General features: G+C 36.3%; 1 protein-coding gene across 2 annotated transcripts in view; it reads right to left on the bottom strand.

The window, feature by feature from the left end:
- The window catches only part of LOC114031785 (band 4.1-like protein 3), a 291,289-nt gene that overhangs the window by 266,961 nt on the left and 5,445 nt on the right, over positions 1–18,883 (bottom strand). The window contains exon 1 of one of the 2 annotated variants that reach the window (XM_027846900.1): positions 56–79. The exons of the other annotated variant lie outside the window; for it this stretch is intronic. The gene's annotated coding sequence lies outside the window, so the exon portion shown is untranslated. Of the gene's footprint in view, positions 1–55; positions 80–18,883 lie in introns of those variants that run through there. 2 annotated transcript variants of the gene reach the window in all.

Raw genomic sequence — 18,883 nt, forward strand, 5'->3', positions numbered from 1 at the left:
TCCAGTTAGAAATGTCACTATATATAAAGAAATTAAAGTATACTCTCCTTCTTACCCTTCCACAGTACAATAGCTTCTGAATCTCCACAAGAGGAAAACGGCTAATATATTTTCCAAATATTTTAAATTGCATACTTCAGAACTGCCATAAAAAGGGTTGTCATACCCTTGAGAGAAAAAAAAATATGGCATTCAAGTAATTTTAAAGATAATTTTCTTTAGCTAACAATCTATGCTCTGTCCGCCAGGAAGCCCAATATTTGATGAATCAATTGTTTTTCATTTTGCTGACTCTTGGTATTGGCCATGAGAGCAATTTCTTTCTAAACGAAGTAATGTTTAACCACTTCCTTATCACTTACACTGCCTCATAAGCATAATTTCAAACCTTAGTCATGGTGATTTTTATATGCTTAATGTTTTTTATTGCTAAATCTTTGTGAGAATCAAAAAGCCTTATTCTTCAAAACTCTTTGCTTCAGTAGTTGAAGATATGAGTGAAAACAAAAGAACTGCAGAGGCAATTCAAAGAATACAGAAGGAAGGAAAGTGCTTGGGGAGGAGGGGCGGGTATGTATAGAAAATGTTAAAAGGCAGGGTCACTTTATTTTAGCCCTCGTCTCCTTTAAAGACTAACACAGGAAGTAATTTGGGGCATTAGGTCTAGCTTCTCCAGTACAATCCTACCCCTGGCTAGTGTGGTGATAATTCTAGTTTCTGAGCCCAATGCTCTATCCATTGCACCACTTAGCTGCCCTTCATCCATTTAGGGAAATCCCAATGTGGAAACTCCTTCCATCAAAGCAGATCTGCAACTCATCTGTAATTTGTAGTTTTAGAAAGCTGCCTGAGGCTTTGAGACACTAACTTATTGGGTCTTGGTCACACACAGTTCCTGTGTGTTAGTACTTGAACCCAGGTGTCTTCCTGGCTCCAAGGTCAGTTTTCTGTTCATTATATCTCACTGCCACTCAAGAAAGCAGAACCAGGACTTAAACCCACCAAATCAAGCTACCTTCCCTAAACAATGTATAATCTGTAACTGGTCCTACTTCAAGCTGAAAATGCTTTTGTACACTCTGCTGATAGAATGTCACCACAAAACTAGCCTGAGAGAAGAGCATCATCTAGCTGAATTCTTTGGGTAGTGACAATTCAAAAAATATCATCAGCAGTGCAAGAAATATCCACATTGATGACATCACAGATCTTATTAACCCTTGAGGGAAAGTATAGTTCCTATCCAAGCACCTCCTGAATTATTTGATAGACCCCAAGGTGAGGAGACAATGCTTTGTGTGCATAAAGATTATGATTCTTGGGGCTGTGAACTGAAAGAACATTTTTGCAAAATTCAATTCAGGGGCCCCAAATGTCAATGTCTTGTTTTTTTTGGACTTCCAGTATCTATAGAAGTCAAAACTAGAAGGGGAGAAATAGGGATAATGACTTCTTTAGGATTCACACTAGCTCATAACAGAACAGGACTGCCTTCAGAGGCTGAAAGGTTAGTGATAGTGCAGATTTGAATAGAAAATATTGGCAGAACTGAATAGAGAGGCTAGTCAGCGCAGAAAATGAAAAGGAAACAGCAGCTAGAAAGAAGGTGAATGATAGACAGATTTGGGAATTCTATCTGGAACAGCTTTCAAATAGTGCAAGAACTGTTCTTTGGAGGTTGAAAAATACATGACCTATTGAGACTTACAGAGCTGAATGGGATTTACTTGCTCAGGGTGAAATTTTATCTAATTAAATTATTCATATTAAGGAATAAATCTGGGTTTAGAGACCCCTTGCTACTTTCATTTCCTCTTCTTATCCCACATTTCTTAACTTTATCATTATTTTGTTCACTTCTCTCCAATGACTGATTCTACCATAGCTCAGTCCCAGTCACTCCTACATTTACCATCACTTGAAGTTATCTTATCCTTTCCTTTTTTGGGCTTTAGAAGAACAGCAACAAATTGACCAAAGGGCCTTTTGTCCGACTACATCTAAGGCAGAGTTTAATATGATTTAGGAAGTAGAAAAGGAGCAGTAAGTGAAGCAGCCATGATAATTTATTCAACAACCATTGATAAAGTACTTCTTGCAGGCAAAACATTGTGTAGAGCGAGATAGAAACATAAAAATATGGCCTCTGACCCCATGGAGCTTGTAATCTAACAAGGTAAGATGGGACTCATTCACAAATATGCAATTACTACAGTGCAGGATAGAACATAATTAAAGTTATGAAGTGTTATGGTCAAGGAAAGAAGGATAATTTCTTACATTGAGGTTAGGAAAGAGTAAATGGGAGTAGAAAATAAGAGAGATTTCAAATCAACAGAGAAAGTGATATTTGAGCAGAGCCTTGAGATATGGGCAGGATTTCAAAAGGCAGAGGTAGAATGGGGTTACTACAAGTCTAGAAGCAAATCACAGAGGTGAGGATAGTGAATTGTAGCATAAGTATATATCATGAGATGAACCTAGAGAAAAAGGGAGGCCCTGGGTTGTAGAAGGCCTTGAATGTTAGGCGAAGAAATTGAGACTTTATTCAGTGGGCAATGGAGAGCTAAAGGTTTAAGGAAAATTATTCTTGCAGTGACAAGAATGGATAGGAATAGAAGTCTGCAAATGGGAGAATGGCTAATCAGAATGAAAAGAAGAATGTTTTAGTTTCATTTTCCTCCTATATTTCCTAACCTAGATGGTTAGAATCCACCTTATCTCAATTAAACTATATTGACAGAACAAGTTTAGCAAAAACATCAATATCTCTGGCAACCAGAGTGATATGATTCAGGGTCCCTAAGTACAATCAGTAACATATAACTCCATGCACCTTATGTTTCTGACTTTTGCCTTCTGAAAGAGAATAACTTCAGTGTAGAACACCAGTAATAACAACAATATAGAGATTAAATTAAAACATGGAGGACCCACGAACTTGAATTATTAACAGGTATTAAGAAATTCTGGGTAATTCACTGAGACAATGGAAACTAAAACAAAGCCATCTTCAAAGGAACAAACCAGAAATAGAACACAAAACGGCTGAGGATAAGACTTTGTGGGTATCAGACACAGGGGTTAGGCAGCATTCATTGATCTTCTACCATGACTCTTCTGGTTTAGTTAGCAGAAAAGTAACCTGAAGTTTTAGAATCATTGCAGAATGTACATGGTGAACCTGTGGGAAGTAGGGGAGGGGGAGGGGGAAGAGGGAGGGAAAGTAGGGAGAAATGAAAAGAGGGAAGAAGAGATAATGAACAGGACTACATGTGAATCCAGAGAAAAATAAACTTCTAAAATAGGAGGACTTTTATTCGTCAAACTGAATAACTGTAAAAATAATCCAGCAGCAAAAACAATTGGGTAGAATGGTGGTTATGTCAATTCAACTCAAGGACAACACAATAGATTAAAATGTGCACCTAAACAATTTATAGGGAATAAAATCATCTGAAAATAAGGATTTCCAAATTACTTGTACTAGAGTAGAAAATCTTACAAACACCACTACCTAATTTCATAATAGCATTCAATATAATTTTAGAATCTTTAGAAACAGATTGCAACAGCCAATGTGTGTGCTATCAGTATATGAAATTGTGCCACTTCAACCTGCTAAGAAAGGGATAGAAGAGCATGAAATATATTTAGAGGTAGAATCAAAATGAAATTGTAATTCCTAAGAAACTTCAATATATTCTGTCTTGCAGAGGGAATTTCATTTAAAGGAAGTTCAGAAGAAACCAAATCTCCCTCTCCAACCTTGTCTTTTCAACTCAGGATATATTTTATGTATCTTCCTCACCACTCCCAAAAACAAAGAAGACAAGAATACGGGATCTAAAACACTAGAAACCTGATGACTAGCCTGAATTTTGCACAGCAAGGAGTTCACCAGCAAAAGTAGACTCTGCACCTCTTCAAAAAGAAATGGTCTAAACATCAACTGAGTAGGCCTTCATGGTGAAGGACAATGAAGTGCCTCACCTAGCAGCTAGCAGAAAGCATTTTCCACTAGTAACTGGAAAGCTTTCACCTTCAAGATCCATAGTTCAGTATTTAATATAAATAAGTCAACATGCAACATATAACATGTCCAGGGGTTCATATTACAACCACATCAGCACCATGAAGAAATTAATAAATTTGTGACTGTCACAGATGATGAATGGGCAGATTTGATCTATGTGATTTATAGGAACAATTGAACAAGCCTTGGAGAATTAGAGCACAATCATTCCTTTTGAGGCTCCATGGGATAGTGGAAAATTGTTTTCTTATAAAGAACTATGATAAAAGATAGGAAAAAAAAACAATATAAATAAGAACTTTTATCATTCAAAATGATTCATCTTTGTTTCAATTTCCTTTGTCTCTACTAATACTGCAATTCAAGATTCCTTCTCTCTCTGGCACAGGAGGATGAGCTTTAACAAAAGAAACATATGGCTTCTGTACAGACACAAAGATGCTGAAGACACTTGCCCATCTAACACAAGTGCAGTGGGCCAATTTCCTTTTATCCACAAAGGGAAAGTAAAATTAAGAGCTTAAAATCCATTTTCGTACTCACCCCCAGAAGTCACATCCCAGCACCAAATGTTGATGGTATTGCATTGAATGGAGGAGTTCCATGTTCCATATTCCAAGAATCAAGAGGTACAAGGACAGGAAAAGAGGGAGGGAAAAAAAAAAGAATAACAAATTAGGAATGACTTTTTTGTCCTCTGACATCCATTTACTGAGTACCTATGTCATGACAATTCTTTCCTTTCTAGAAACTACCCCACTCACCAACAAAGCATTTAGAGATCATTTAAAAGAGTGATGCTAAAAATCAGAATAAATTGCCTCTATGAAGAAAGATCCAAAAAGAAAGAATACTTTTTTGTTCTTCTGACAGTAATAAACAACAAAAAGCATGATACATATCTGAAAGGCATCTATTACCACACAGATAACTTTAAAGGGTAGTTAGCCTATAGAAACTATATTGATCTATCAAGTTCTCATGACTCTCCTGTGAAATTATCTATTGTACGTACACACACAAACACACACACACACACACACAGAGTCTCCTTTGACAGAATGTAAACCTCTTGAGGACAAGGCCTGTTTCATTTTTGTCTTTTGTATGTATCCCCAGTGTCTAGCACAGAAGCTTGCGTGTAGTAGGTACTTGATAAACCTTTGTTGATCAATTGCTAAAAAGCAACCAGGATTGTCTTGATTGTGAAATTTAAAAATGTTAAAAAAAAAAAACTAACAACATGAATTAATTATAAAACCACTTACTCAAAACTCAAATACAATTTTTACATTTCCAAAAGTCAGCCAAAAAGATTTCAAAGTAGTTGAAATCAAACTTCTTTGAAAGAACAAACATCTACATAAGGAGACTAGTAAGTCCAAGCCAATTCAGGCGTTTCACATGTCAGAAACACCTGAGCAGAAGTAAGTTCTTTGCAGGAAGACTGGAAATGCTGTTTATTGGATTTTTGTTGGGGTGTTTGGGATTTTATTCCGGTCTTAATTTTTTTTTTTCAGATAACAATCTAAGAAAAGTTTTGAAGTGCTTGGTAATTTCCAGAATACAGTTTGTTCCAGGCTTTCAAGCCACAACAAGCTTTACATGGGGTGAGCTTTCACAACATGAAAATCACATAAAACAAGCCTTCAAGCAGGTTGCAGCTCTCCAAAATAACTGTTACTTTACAGAAGCCCATATTAGAGGTTTTCCACATGAGCAATCAACTTGGAAAAGACATTCTATATCAAAGTCACTCAAGAAGAAACAGCCAATTTTTATATCTGTTCAGGCCTTGTGGATCTCTCTGCCTTGTAGATGGACCCTATTGATTAGCCTGACTGAAAGCTGTAGTCAAGATGTTTTTGGAGCCCCTGTGCTGTCTTATAAGTACACACAAACTATATCATGCAAAAGCATAAATACAAGTATGCAGACACTAAGCCAGGAAGAAGAACTTTGTGAAATGTAACAGAATAGTAATATTCTGGTCCTATTGTATAAAGTTTGGCCCTATTAGCATTGGTGGTTAAAAACAAACTTTTTTTTTTTAATTTTTAGGCAGTTGGGATTAAGTGACTTGCCCAGGGTCACACAGCTAGTAAGTGTCAAGTGTTTGGTCTGAGGTCAAGATTTGAACTCAGGTCCTCCTGACTTTAGGGCTGGTGCTCTATCCACTTTGCCACCTAGCTGACCCCAAAAAGAAACTTTTTTAAGTGGCTAAAAAGCATACTGGATGGCTATGTCAGAAATCTCTGTGAGAAGAGAAAACATACCTATAGTCAAAAATAATCACTTGTTTTCCTTAGAATCCATGGTCTCTAAACTTATCTTCCACTTCCAAACATCTCCAAACCCATAAGAAAGAGAGAGATGATATAGATTGATATAGGTACAGATATAGACACAGATGATATAAAAATGTGGACAGATGAATACTGTTATCCCTTCCATATCATGAGCACCCCATGATCTGTAAAATTCACGTAAAATTTTTTGGCCCTCTCATCATACCAGAAAGTAAGTCTGAATTATTATAGTATTAAAATATAAAATTTGTTTATGTTATACAATAAATATATTTTATGCATTTCTGAGTTTCTAAACTTTGTCTTCTGCTGGCTTTCATGTGTCTTCTGCAACCTCCGCAAAACTCCTCAAAAATTCCCATTTAATTTCTTATGCCAACCCATGATATATTGACACCAAGATGGGGAAAGTTAAGATGTGGAAGGGAAAACTGTAGATGTATAATACAATATCTTCCCAAAATCTTTGTATAGATAATTTTTTTTAACTTTTGACTTAATTCTAATGACTTAGGCTATAGGTGTGACAGAAATAACCCATAATTTTCCCTGTTAAGTAATAGTGAATTTTCTTCTCATAGATTATATGGATATAGGTTTTTTTAGACAAAGAGTACAGTTTACCTTCTCATCTTTAGACATTTTTGGCTTGTCAGAGAAGCTAAACAATGCATTAGGTACAATTATGTAATGCTAATGTCATAAATTTTAAAACATTTGTTTCCAACATTGACCAAAAATAGATACTTTGTCAATATAGACAAAGTAAAAAACGTTGACACATATGTGTACTCCGTATGTGCCTATCTTTTATACCTAAGATACATGTAAGGATATTGGTCCATTGGGAGTTAGGAAACTACAGTGTAGCCCTACTGTACTGCCTTACTATGGCAAGAAAATGACCTTGGGTTCTTGAGGGCTCTTTCTGCAGAATTCAAGTTCTGTCATATCCTACCAAGCTGGGAAGTCTTTGAATAGGGAATAGGAATAGTCTTTGTCCAGAATATTGATTTGCTTTTGATAAATTCTGAGAGGCTCATTCCTGGGTATTGCACAGGTTGATGGATTTTTCAGCCATAGCAACTCATAGAAAGCATCTACTAACACAGAGAGGGATTATGATCTCTGTCATTAGGACACTGAAGAAATCAATGAATCCTTGAAGTAAATAGAAAATACTATAGATTCCACTAGGATTGTTGTCTCTAACTTCAGTTAAGTAAAATAAATGAGCTAATTCTTCAAATTTGTCTTCAGAGACACTTTAAAGAAGCTAAAAATTTCACTAATATATATTAATAATAGTGAAATAAATATTTCACTAATAAATAAGTGATAAAAAATTTTGCAAAAATTTCACATTTAAAGAAGCTAAAAATAAGTTTTAATGGGTTACATTAAACTGTGCTTATACAAGTTACAGAAACTCCACACTGGCGTCACTAACAGATCTATTTCAAAGTATATGACATAATCATCCGTGAAGGGACATAAAACAAAGAACACTGAACTAGGAATCAAGAAAAGAGGGTTTCAATTTCACCTTTGTTATTAATAATGTTTGTGACCTTGGACAGTTCACTTAACCTCCATTTCCTCATCCATAAAAATAGTTCAATAGCTACCTTGCCTAATTTACCTCACAGGGTTGTGGTGAGACCACTCCTTTTGTTTAAAGAGGTTATATGCATGCTTTTTGTTTTAATTAGTCATTTCCAAATGAACCTCTCCCAGCCATCTCTTCTTTCTTTCATCTGTCTCCTCACTTAATTTCCTTGATACAACATCGTCATTATTTTCTTCCTGTCTTTCTCACAGTCTTCCTCCACCTCTTCCTCCTTTATGCTTTAATCCAGACTATCCCCAAGCTTCTGTTCTTGGCTCTCTTTTCTTGCCTGTTAGTGATCTTAACCACTTTCCAGATTCCAAAATGGACTGATTATACTATAGTCACTTAGTTCCAATTGGATACAACTTTGTGTGTTATATTATACTCTATATTGACATGTAGTGTGGTTATGCAACTGTTTGTTAAAAGATGTCACCTTGAGTGAGAATAATAGCTCTATTTCAATGTATGAGTAAAAAAAAAGTTCAATCAACAAAATAGTTATACAATAGTACAGACTCTTGCCATATACACAAATTAATATATTGATAATGCATCATATGCAGGTTGAATTTAAATTCTCATCATGAGAACACCAAATTCTAAGCTATGCATATAACCTGACTTTCAGATATTTACATTTGTAACAATTAAGCAAAAAAAAATTTAGTTTCATTGTGTGAAATTGATTTTTATTCAAAACTAAAGTTATAGTTTCATTATGTTCTAAAGACTAAGAACATAAGATTGAAAAAATATGTCCATTAATTAGATAAATATGGATTCATAGATGTTTCCATGATTTTCCTCACTTATAAAATTAGGGGATTGGATTAGATGATCTCTAAGAGACTTTACAACTTTAAATCTATGATTATAAAGACCTATTCCATAATTATATAGGATGCTACACAGTTATACTTCTTTCCCATGTGGGTAGTAATAAAAGGTTAATATTCAGATTACTTGTTTTCAAGCACTGGACTCTACCACCTCTCCAGAAACCATAAAGCTACTTTTGAAGTTTAAAAAACTTCTCTCTTCTAAAAGCAAAATAACCAAACTTAACCACTGTTAAGTTGTTTTTATTATTATTTTAAAAGATGAACTTAATTGATTTGGAATTGGAAAATGCTGATAAGTGGATTTAACTGTACATCACGCTGCTTACAATATTCAAGTATGGGCATCATACTTGAGGGTCAAGTATATAATTCCATAGTACAGGATACTTTGGCAAGTAAGGGCAAACCGGAGGGTATCTGAAGGTGAGAAAATTTATAAAAGGAAGGAGGGAGGGTGCCAAAGATAAAATTTTCTAATTTCAAAATTTTGCCTATGGTTGGCTCTCCATTCCCACCCCACCCCCAAAAGAGGAAGAAACTCTCTTCCTCCTACTGTTTCATATACCTATGGCCTTCTGCTTCTAGCACCCTGATTTAAGTCTATTTATTTTTTACCAAAAGAAAGAGGCCAAAAAGTCTGAGGAAAAAGAAAATGCTCAGTATGAGTTACTTCTTTTTAATGGAGATACAACTTGACACATACTTTACATTATGTTCAGAAAAGCAATACCCAACTCTCACAATATGGTATGTACAAACATTTCTTTCTGGGGGGAATGTAAAGTCTAAAAAATTTAAAAACAAAAAGATCAGAGGTTAATAAAAAGGGAAGAATGTGTCAGCAACATTGCTCAATCAGTGTCCAAGGGGCGTAACTGAAAGCAACTTTCTTCCCTCATGTGAATGCAGTTGATAAAACTCAAGCCTTCTAAATACATAGGGGCCATGACATAAGCTTCACCAGCTTTTGGATGGAGTACAAAGTGAGGGGCAGCCTAGTACCGAGGAATGAACATTCAACCACTCTAGGGGTTAGGAAACCTAGGTTCACCTCTCAACTCTGCCTCTAACTTTCAAAGCCTGGGGAAGTCATAATCTGTATGGGACAATATCTTCATTTTTCAAATGTGGAGTTAAAACTTTTTGCCAGAATTATGGGAGGACTGATGGGGAGAAGGAGGAAAGAAAACCTGAATTCTGTCTTCAAAACATGCATTTTTGCTGATAGCTAGATGTCACTCTTCCAGTCTTAAAATCCTATTTTACTTATTTATTTTGGTGTTCAGAATATGTCAGATCTCCAAAGTAAACTGCAAGGAAAATAAAATGGCTTCACATATTATTGAAACTCAAGGCTAGCTAGCATTAACATCAACAGGATTACTAATATAGAGGGTTGCATTATAAATCTGGAGCAGGTAGCCCAGTTAGAGGTGAATTCAACGTATCTTTTGTTGTTGTTATTCCATTGTGTCTGATTCTTCATGATTCCATTTGGGGTTTTCTTGGCAAAAATACTGGAGTGGTTTGACATTTCCTTCATTTGACAGATGAGAAACTGAGGCAAATGGGATTAAGTGACTTACCCAGGGTCATACAGCTAATAAGTGTCTGAGGCAGGATTTGAACTCAGGAAGACTCATCTTCCTGACTCCAGGCCACCTAGCTGCCCTCAGCCTACCTCTACAACAGCAATATTATTTTAACTTGAGGGTAACCTCTGCAGAAATTATCATTTTTGAGAACACTCTAACTGGTAAGCAGGTTAATAAGAAGAGGCTGAAATAAAAATAAATGTACCTATAAACCAAATAATCACTCCTATTAACACAGCCATTTAGTCCTTTGAAGTTCTTTTTTTTTAAACTTTAAAACTTTAAAACATCATGTCTTTTGCTCTAATTTGAGCTCTAGGAGACACTACAAAATAGAATAGGTGCTTAGTAAATGCTTGTCTATTCCTCTCCTTTCTCCTTAAACCTCCTGCCATCTAAATGACCCTTAAAAAAAATCTAACTGTTGCTTTCTGAATTTGAAAAACATTTTTCTAAGCAGTAATTGTTAGGGTGGAGTATATTTTGATGGAGTGGGAAGCAGTAAGAGGAAGACCACATTTATTTCACATATATTCATTATTTATTTTCTTAAATAGGACACGTTGCTTAAGTGGAGGATATAACATACTGTTATGCAACTAGAACAAAATTAAGAATATTTTTTTTTAAATTGTAACTCTCACTGTCTGTCTGGCTCTGTCTCTCTGTCTCTGTCTCTGTGTGTGTCTCTCTCTCTCTTTCCTTCTCTCCCTCCACATTTTTAGTAATAGAAAGAACAGTGGAATTAGAGTCAAAAGTCCGAATTTTGACTGAGATCTCTCACTCACTAGCCATGCAATCTTAGACAAGTCAATTTTGAGACTGTTACCTCATCTGTAAAATGAGAACAGAAATAGCACAGCCTCAACTTCATGCAATGGTTTGGTTTTTTTTTTTTTTTGGCAAGGCAATTGGAGATAAGTGACTTGCCCAGAGTCACACAGCTAGTGTTATACGTCTGAGGCCAGATCTGAACTTAGGTCTTTCTGACTCCAGGGCCAGTGCTCTATCCAATGTGCCACCTAGCTGTCCCTATACAATGGCTTTTAAGACTCAAATAAGATAACATATGCAAGATGTTTTGCCAAATATAAAGAATTATATGAATATTATTAATATTATTATTATCTGAAACTGGAGATAACACCTTACTCTGCCTTACTGGGTTGTTTGAGGATCAATTGAAATGATTTCAATTACAAGTTTTGTAATTATAAAAAAAACTATACAATATTATTTATTATTATGATTATTATTAATCTTGCTAACACTGAGCTTTTGATCAGGTATTAATTTTAAGGGTTAAAATCAATTCATTTTCATTTAACAAGTGATCAGCAATTATTTTGGAGTCTATTACTTGCAGCTGCCTTTTGAAACCCTGCCTGCCACCTGTGTCAGATGGGACTGGGTTACTGTATTTGCCACATTCCAACTTGCCCTATTGGACTTTTATCCCTTTTTTGAAGCTAGTCAGATGTAACTAACACAGCCCTCTCATGTGTCAAATGTAGACTAGGAGAAAGTATTTTAAGAGATAGGCTCTGGTTTAGCCATGTAATTCCAATTGACTTTAATGGGAACCACATAGCTAAATCCTCTCACAATGCTTTGAAAAGATTACCCAGAACCTCTCTGAATCCATCCAAATCCATGGGGAAAGGGAGGAGAGAAGAGCAATAATTTGAACCTTGGTGCCATATAACACTGCTAAGCAGTGAAAGTGCTAAGCTAGCACAGAGATACAGGGTATTAACCAAGTACTATCAGTTCAGTCAATCTGGTCAGCCATCCAGAAGAAAATAAAAATTAGACTACACTCCTTTCAGTGATGTACTATAAAATGCAAACATTAAAGGTGGGAACTTCAAATTTCACTGAAGTCTATAATAATAAAAGATCTAAAAAGAAAATATGGTGGGTTTGTTTTTTAAACTCAGTGTCCTCACCATATACGAATTGAAGACACCATATTGGGGTCCTAAAGGATTGTGTCTTCAAAGACCATTCAACCCTTTCACTTTACAAATGAGATAAACAGACTTGCCTAATATCTTAAATTAAGATAGGACCCAGGTTACTTAAATTAAGGATGTACCATATTTTTAGGCAACTACAACAAAATTAAGAGCAGTTTTTAAACACAGAGAAACTGATTCTAGAAAACAATCCTGGTTTAAAACATTTTTAACAGGGGGCAGCATAGCACAATGGAGAGACAATTGAACTTGGGAGTCCAGAAGACCTACGTTTGAAATTAGCTTTCCCCCCCCCCCCCCCCCACCCTGCCGAGGGAATTGGGGTTAAGTGACTTTGCCCAGGGTCACACAATCAGTAAGTGTCAAGTGTCTAGTCTGAGACCTGATTTGATATCAGGTCCATCCTGACTCTAGAGCCAGTGCTCTATCCACTGCACCACCTAGCTGCCCACCAGAAGCCCTCCATTTGAATCCAATGTCTTGAATCTAACAAACTGTGTGGTCATCTGTGGGAACCTAAATTTCCTTATCTATAAAATGAGGCTAGGAAGAAAAACAGCAACTACTGAACAGGGTTGTTATGAAGCTCAAATGAGATAATCTGTGTAAAGTGCTTTGCAAAGTTTAAAATACTACATGAATGCCAGCTGTTATGAATTTTAACAAGCAATAATAACAAAAGCAAAATTAGAAATTTTCTAATTATATGCTGAGAAGACTAAACTGGAAGGCCAGAAGGATGCAAAGTGGGAGAATTTAAGAGCTGAGTATAGTCATAAACTATAAGTTTATAAAACAAGATATTCTAATTTTTGAGTTCATAAAACAAGATTTAATTTTTGAGTTGGTGAAAATTTGATAAGTAGGTCATATGTGCATTTTAATAGTATAACTTATTGGGGCAGCTAGATGGCACAGTGGATAGAGCACCAGCCCTGGATTCAGGAGGACCTGAATTTAAACTCAACCTCTGAAACATAATGTTTACTAGCTGTGTGACCCTGAGCAAGTCACTTAACCCCACTGCCTACCCGAAAAATAGTATAACTTATTGTTGCATTATCCAAGTCACTTTAAGTGCAGTGGATAGAACACACTGACCTAGAATCAGGAAGATCTAAGTTCAAATTCTGTCCCAGATACTTAGCTGTGAAAACCCTGGGCAAATCACTTAACTTCTGTCTGGCTCAGTTTCTTCATCTGTAAAATGGGGATAATAGCACTTACCTCTCAGATGAGTTACTTGTACTTTGCAAACCTTTCAGCATTCTAAAATTACTAGCTATTATTAATCTCTAATATTTCGTTAATAGCATCAATAGTCCAAGAATAACACAAATTGCTAATCTTATACAAAATCAATGGTACTACAATCTCACAAAATGGAACAACATACACTAATCTTGTGACAGAAATGTGTTTAACTTGGCCAAACCCAAAACCGAAACTTTCTTCAAAGGAGGTTCATGCCTTCAATTCAAACAATACATTGTAAAAGGATGAGCTCTAAAAACCTCAGCCTTCTAGCCTTCTATTTATCTGATACACTAAACCAACTCTTTACCCTGATTGTGACTGCTAGCCCCTTGATCCATCCTTGTTATCCCAGTCAATTTCCTTAACTCTGGTTTCACTGGCTTCTCTACTCCACCTTGACCTTTCTACCAGACATCCACCAATCTTTCATAAGCTACTGTCATAGACTCCCTAATTCCTTTGATTCTCTAATGTTCCCAACCTTCAAATGATCATCCCTTGTAACTTACACCATCTGATTTCTCTAACTAGCTCCCAGGATGCCGAGTATTGATGGGTCAAAATCAAGCTGACTTTCCCTGTTTTGAATTTAAACCTCAACTAGGCCCTCAAAACTGCTAGACAATCCTTCTATCCAGGCAGTTTTCTGAAGAAGAAATTAAAGCCAGCTCTAGTCATGTGAAAAAATGCTCTAAATCACTATTGATTAGAGAAATGCAAATCAAAACAACTCTGAGGTATCACATCACACGTATCAGATTGGCCAACATAACAAAACAGGAATATGATAGATGCTGGAGAAGATATGGGAAAATTGGAACACTGATGCATTGTTGGTGGAGTTTTGAAATAATCCAACCATTTTGGAGAGCAATTTGGAACTATACCCAAAGGGCTATAAAAAAGTGCATACCTGGGGCAGCTAGGTGGCACAGTGGATAGAGCTCCAGCCTAGGAGTCAGGAGGACCTGAGTTCAAATGTGGCCTCAGACACTTGACACTTACTAGCTGTGTGACCCTGGGCAAGTCACTTAACCCTGATTGCCTCACTAAAAAAGCAAAAAAAAAAAAAAGTGCATACCCTTTGACCCAGCCATAGCACATCTAGGCCTATATCCTAAAAACAGCATAACAATGGGAAAAGGACCCACATGTACAAAAATATTTATAGCAGCTCTTTTTGTGGTGGCAAAGAATTAGAAATTGAAGGAATGCCCATCAATTGGTGAATGACTGAATGAGCTGTGGTATATGAATGTAATGGAATACTATTGCCCTATAAGAAATGATGAGGGGCAACTAGGTGGCACAGTGGATAGAGTACTGGCCCTGAAGTCAGGAAGACCTAAGTTCAAATCCGGCCTCAGATCAAACACTTGACACTAGCTGTGTGACCCCAATTGCCCCCCCCCCAAAAAAAAGAGATGATGAGCAGGCAGACTTCAGAAAAACCTGGAAAGACTTGTATGGTCTGATGCTGAGTGAAGTGAGCAGAACCAAGAGAAAGTTGTAGACAATAACAGCCACATTGTGTAATGACTAATATTGATAGACTTAGCCCTTCTCAGCAATGCAAGGATCTAAGACATTTCCAAAGGTCTCATGATGGAAAATGCTATCCACATCCAAAGAAAGAACTATGGAGGTTGAATGCAGATAGAAGCATACTATTGGCTTTTTTTTTCTTGTTTTGTTTTGTTTCCTCTTTCTTATGGTTCCTTCTATTGGTTCTAAATCTTCCTTACAACATCACTAATGTGAAAATATATTTAGTAAGAATGTATATGTATAGCCTATATCAGATTGTGCACTGTCTTTGGGAGGGAGGTGGGGAAGAAGGGTGAGAGAAATTTAAAACTCAAAAGCTTATGGAAGTAATTGTTGATAAATCAAAATAAATTAATAAAAAAAAGTTAATTTTCTCCACTCCTTTTTTCCAATTCCATAAAACTGTTTTTGTCACTTAATATTTGTTCTTTCCTTTTGGGCATGAGGCTAATCAGTCCACTTGAACCCTTGATTTCATTCCTTCTCATCTCCTCTATGATCTTGTTCAAACAATTTTCCCCTCCCTCTGGTGCATTTTCAATTTCTTCCATCCATTGGCTCCCTCCTTACCTACAAACATGCTCAGATTTCCCCAGTTTTAAAACAAACAGAAAGACCTCCCAAATACCTCTTTCTGTTAGCCTTTCCGTTCTATCCACCTACTACCATATCTTCTTCCTTGTCATCACCGTCAAAAATCTTGGCAAAGATACTGGAGTGGTTTGCCATGTCCTTCTCCAAATCATTTTACCGATGATGAAACTGAGGCAGCAAACAGGGTTAAGTGACTTGTCCAGGGTCATACAGGATCTGAGGCCACATCTGAACTTAGGGCTTCCTGATTCCGGGCCCAACACTCTATCCACTATGCCACCAGTCATGCTATTTCTCTGCTCCAAAATCAAAAGTATCTCTACATTGCCTACCAAATAAAAATTGAGCTCTTTTGATTAGTATTCAAGGCCTTCCATAATATGGCACCGCTGCAACCTTCCAGTCTTGTCTCCCTTTCCTGTATTCTAGGCAAATTGAATTGCCTCCATCCCCAAACATGACCTGGCTAAAATAGCTTTGCATGCTATTTCTTAGGCCCAGATTGTCCTCCCTATTCTTGTTCATCTGTTGGATTCCTATTTATCTTATAAATTCCAACTAAAACGGCACTTCCTCCATGAAACTTTTCTTGATTGCTCTTTGCTGGTAACAACCTTTCTCCTTGGTTGCTATTTTGTTTTTAGATTCTGTAATCCTCATGGCATGTAATAGTGTGTATTATAGCTGTCTGTATTTCTGCTATATCCCCCTGTTAGATGGTAAGTTCTGTAATGGTGGGGATCACACCGTAACTAAGGAAGGCAAGACAGTATGGTGGAAAGAATATTAGATTTGGAATTAAAGGATCTGAGTTCAAATCCTGGCTTTGTAACTTACTACCTTTATGACTCTGGGCAAATTACTTGATGTCACTAGGCCTTAGTTTCTTTCTCTGCAAAAAGAGAGGTCTGGATAAGATGACCTCTAAGATCACTTCTAGCTCTGAATCTCTGATCTCATCTCATCTTCCCCAAAATTTATCATAGTACTCAGCACTTAATAAATGTTTGTTTTATTAAATTATATTTTCAAATCATGGTACCCGAACAGTCCTCATGTCTTCCATTTGTTCTTTCCTGAGCATTGTTCCATGTCTACCTATTTGATGAGAGCTATGAAGTGACTTAGTTCTCTAAATTATGAAAGCATGCAGGCTTTTGCCAAATTGGATTCATTTCTATATCAGAACTGTTGAAGCCAGTGCCATTTTAGGTGATAATTTGTTTCTCCATCTGACCAACGCATTTATTATACATGTGAGAAATGGATTGAATTTTATATCGTTAATAAAAAATAATTGATTCATTATAACAGAATCAATTTGAAATCCTTCAGGAAATGATTCCCCAAGCATTTAGGCACCAAAATTTTGTAAAGACAAGAAACTATTTAGATGGTTCAGAAGTATCATCTACATAAGTGAGTTCTTTACCCATACATGAGCTTACATTCAAAATCAAGGAGCTTTTAGAGTGGTCAGAATGACAAGTTTAGGGAAGCTAGGTGGCGAACTGAATAGAGCACAGGCCCTGGATTCAGGAGGACCTGAGTTCAAATTAGGCCTCAAGACACATAACACTTACTAGCTGTGTGACCCTGGGCAAGTTACTTAACCCCATTGCCTAGCCCAAAAAAAAAAAAAAAAAAGGATGACAAGTTTACTAATGAGTATTCTAGATCAACCAAGCCCATCAACACTGAAAAGAGGAGTTATTTCATGTAATATTTCTGGAGGGAATGAACACTTCTACAGGCTTTTTAACCTTTGGGTATTATTGTTTCACTGGTAAACAACTCTGTTCATACTCATACTACTTACCGCTATCTGAGTTAAGTTCACCACTTAATTGTGCTATTGAAAACTCAGCTTCATCCTCCCTGTCATAAATACAGACATTTCCACTAGGCAAAAAAAGTCAAGAATCATTCAAGTAATTCCTTTCAAGAAAATTTGTCAGAAAATAGTAGGGTAAGAAGCAGTTCATGAATTATCAAAAACAAAAACAACAAACCTGAACCCCTAGTTTTTTTTCAAAGCTTTCTCAGCCTTCCTATGAGAAGTTTATATTGACAGCTACAGTTACTAGTATCCTCTCTCCATGAAATTGCTTTAATTAACTTTGTATACGCACATATACATGCATGTAAATAAACCTATTTATGTGGATATATTCACATTTATACACATATATGTGTATAAATGCATACATATGTGTATAGTTGTGTTCACTTATCTATGTAAATGTGATTTCCTTACCCCAAAAATAACATAAGCTCCATGAGAGAAAGGACTATTTTGTTGTTGTTGTTATATTCTTAGTACCTTGCAAAGGTGCTTAATAAATGTAAATGAATGAATGGACTGAATTAATGAATAAATGATTGGATGAATAGAATGGAGCATAACTATTCTCACATTTGTCAGGGGAACTTTACTGACCAAATGTGGCCTACTTTTTTTTCCAAATTCCAAATCAACATGAATTTGAGGTTATACCATTCTCTCTACCAATCTTACCATTAATATAATAACCTGGAAAAAAATTTAGTGAGTACCTATTGTGGCAGCTAGATGGCTCAAAGAATAGAGCATTGGGAATGGAGTCAGGAAGACCAAAGTTCAAAATTGTCCTCAGATACTTACTAGCAGTGTGACCCTGGGCAAGTCACTTAACCTCTGTTTGCCTTAATCCACTGGAGAAGGAAATGGCAAACCACTCCAGAATCTTTGCCAAGGATCCATGATCTATGGACAGTATAGTCCATGGATCATGAAGGGTCAGATATAACTAAACAAAAACCACCCTATTATTTGCAAAACATAGTGCTAGTGGCATATAAAAAGATATCTAAGACATATACCCTCCCCTCAGGAAGCTTACAATATAGTAAGAGAGATAATACATGTAAACACATAATTATACAACATAAACAACTATAAAACTTTCCAAATATGGTTTATTTGCCATCCAAGATGAACAAAGAACTACAGGAGTTCAAAGGATGGAGAAATTACTTGTGGCTAGAGGGATCAAGAAGGCATCAATACCATAGGTGGTATTGATCTGAGCCTTGAAGTTGTAGAGAGGAGTGAGATGCTATCCCAAT

Source organism: Vombatus ursinus, unplaced genomic scaffold (assembly GCF_900497805.2).
Source record: "Vombatus ursinus unplaced genomic scaffold, bare-nosed wombat genome assembly UNPS02015255.1, whole genome shotgun sequence".
NCBI classification, from domain to species: Eukaryota; Metazoa; Chordata; class Mammalia; order Diprotodontia; family Vombatidae; genus Vombatus; species Vombatus ursinus.